Source organism: Apodemus sylvaticus, chromosome 1, assembly GCF_947179515.1.
Source record: "Apodemus sylvaticus chromosome 1, mApoSyl1.1, whole genome shotgun sequence".
NCBI lineage: Eukaryota > Metazoa > Chordata > Mammalia > Rodentia > Muridae > Apodemus > Apodemus sylvaticus.
The window spans coordinates 190,489,827-190,492,689 of record NC_067472.1 but is presented as its reverse complement, the minus strand read 5'-3'; the positions used below and the strand labels follow the sequence as shown (position 1 = coordinate 190,492,689).

Sequence of the window (2,863 nt, the reverse complement as noted above, 5' to 3'; positions counted from 1 at the left end):
CAGCCCATGAGTATCTTCAACTCTAATTCCAGGGGATCAGACCCCTTTTCTGTCTTCCTTAAATACTAGGCACATGTGGTATACATGTACACCCACACCCCCACACACACAAACACACACACACACACACACAAACACACATACACACACATGCAGAAGACTCACACATGAAAATAAGTTTATATTTTTAAACTAATAAAATAAATTTATTTTAATTTCAATTTCTTTTATGTGAATTATTAGTCACCTCCATGTGTCTTTGTAATTGTAGAGATCAAGCAAGTTCATGGAATCCCCTAGAGCTAACACCGACCCAGCAGCGTGGGATTGCTGGAGAGTCTCCCTCATTGGCCCTGCCAGAGCCAACCAGCTCTGACAAAACATGGTTTTCCCCCATTCCCATTTTCCTCATGCAGTGCACACTACAAGTCACTGTAGTGTCCTTCAAGGTAGTGTTTATATTTGTTCTGAGGTGTGTTTCTTGTGTTTAGCAGAATGATAGCTTCTATTTACATACTTACTCTGTTAACTTGTGCTTCTTCATTGGTAAATTGAGTCCATATATGTGAGGAGGCATGTATAAAACATTAAAACATTCACCTTTAAGAGAATCTGATGCTCTCTTCTGACCTTCAAAGGTTTGAAATAACATTATATACAAAGATTTCTATCAGTATTTTAAGTGTCCTGTAGAGCCTGTGAATGGTCTGTGTTCTTAGAGGCCAAAGGGGTAGGGTAATTCTTGAGATGGACTTAGAGCAGTTTTGGGCCGCCTGATCGGTGTCATAAAAACCAAATGCAGGTTCTCTGCAGGAGTAGTTGACATTCTGGACTCCAGAGCCAGCTTCCCAGCCTGGACACTGTGAGTTGTGAAGTATCTGTTGTCTTAGCCACTCCCCTAGAACCTGATTTTCTTGGGGTGTTGGCTCACAGTGTGTGCTGAGATCAGGGGAGAGGACAGTTGTCCTTTACAATGAGCAGCTCTTCCTGTCTGTGATCCATTGTTTTGTTCTTTCAATTTGCACTTGGTCCCTGTCAAGCTGATCTACACCATAGTGTGTGTCTGCTGGTTTAGAAGGTGCTTTGTTCTTCTCATCCCAAATATTCAAAAAACCTATCTAGGCTGTCGGACTTATTTCTGATTTTTTGCTTGTCTTTTAGAGTTAGGAATTTGTAGCTGTAAACAATCTCTCAGGCCCGATGTTCAAAGATTTATCTTTTATTTCTCATTGCAAGTTTGGTTCTCTACAAATCATGGAGGGCCTGATGACAGAACTGGGTCTGAAGGCTTACTACTCTATTAAGAAGAATTTCATCATTAATTATAAGATGTTGAATGCCCTGGGTGAAGGAAACTTTTCAGTGGTGAAACTAGCCTTCCATGTCCCCACAACTATCTCTGTGGCTGTAAAACTTCTGTGAGACACCAAGAAGTATGCCTCATTCATATGCAGGGAAGCCAGGATAACGAAATCCCTTAGCTATCCTAACATTATCAAGCTGTTTCATGTGGTCCACAAAACAGAGACCACTTACCTCGTAATTGAGTATGCCTCAGAGGGAGAGCTACTAGACTACACCATACAGGTGGGGTCTTTAGAGGAGAACGAGGCTCAAAGAATGTTTGTCCAGATAATGCATGTGGTGCAGTATTGCCATAACCATCACACTGTCTTTAGGGACACAAAGGCCTGCAACATTTAGATTGACAGCAGGGGGAAGCCAAGCTGTGTCAGTCTGGCCTGGTTGCTAATAGTTCCTGGGCAGAAACTGGCCAGTTTCTGTGGCACACTGCCATACTGTGCCTCAGAAGTCATGCAAGCATAGGAATATGAGGGCCTCCCCATAGATGCCTGGAGTTTGGGGGGCCCTCCTATTCCTCATGGAGCCTGGGAACTTGTGATTTCAAGGTAGGTCTTGTGTAGATGTGAAGCAACAGACCTCTGCAGTAAACTTCTGCTTTCCTTCTCATGTTTCAATTGATATTTTCAATATCATCATCAAACTGCTGCTGATCAGTCCCACCAGGAGGCCCACCCTCCATCAAATAACGAGACAGCCCATCATCAGAACAGTGAGGCGTGATAACTGCTTCCACACAGATTTTCCCAGGCACCCCAAGCCCCAGCATTGTCAGGACCACGGGAGTCATCACATATAAGCCTGACAGGAATATGTCCTCCTGCAGTCCCCAAGAGCAGCTCTCCAAATTGCCACAGCTCCCAAGAATGTAACCTCACAGCTCCTCCTCTGGGGACACCTTGCAGAAAGAGACCCACCTGGAGAAAAAGAACCTCACCTAGGAAGAGGCCATCAAACAGGAAGAGGCTGTCCATCGGAAAGTTGCTGTCATTCAGGAAAAGCCCATTTCTGATGGCCAGCCTCAGGATGCAGGACAGGCTCCCCCTCATACCTGGCAATACCATTGGAAGGGCAGGAGGAAGACAATTATGAACTTCCTACAAAATCTCTGCTGCTGCCTGCCCCCACCAAAGAGAATTTAATTCTCCTATAAGAACCTTGCTCTGAGGAAATGGGATCCTGGAGTCATTCACAGGATCAGGTGTACATATCCTCATTCATTTTTTCCATACTGTCTTGTACTTTGTGAGACATGATGAGTGCGCCCCCTTGTGGCACATTTAGGAACTTAATATTCTGTCTCTTCAGAAAGACCAATTCAATAGAAACCCCTGAAAGACCACCTCATGCTTTCTGAGCCAGAAGTGGAGAGCAGAGATGCTGATGAGAGCAGGGAGAGGGGAGGGTGTGGGCGTGGCCAAAAGTAGCAGAGAATCATTGGCAAGTCAGATGGGTGCGGTGGCCCAGCAGCAGCCCAGTATGTCCTGTGTGTTTTCAAGTC

General features: G+C 44.9%; 1 pseudogene; it reads left to right on the top strand.

Moving 5' to 3' along the window:
- Positions 1–1,200: 1,200 nt before the first annotated feature.
- Positions 1,201–2,234, top strand: LOC127665597 (sperm motility kinase X-like; annotated as a pseudogene).
- Positions 2,235–2,863: the final 629 nt, after the last annotated feature.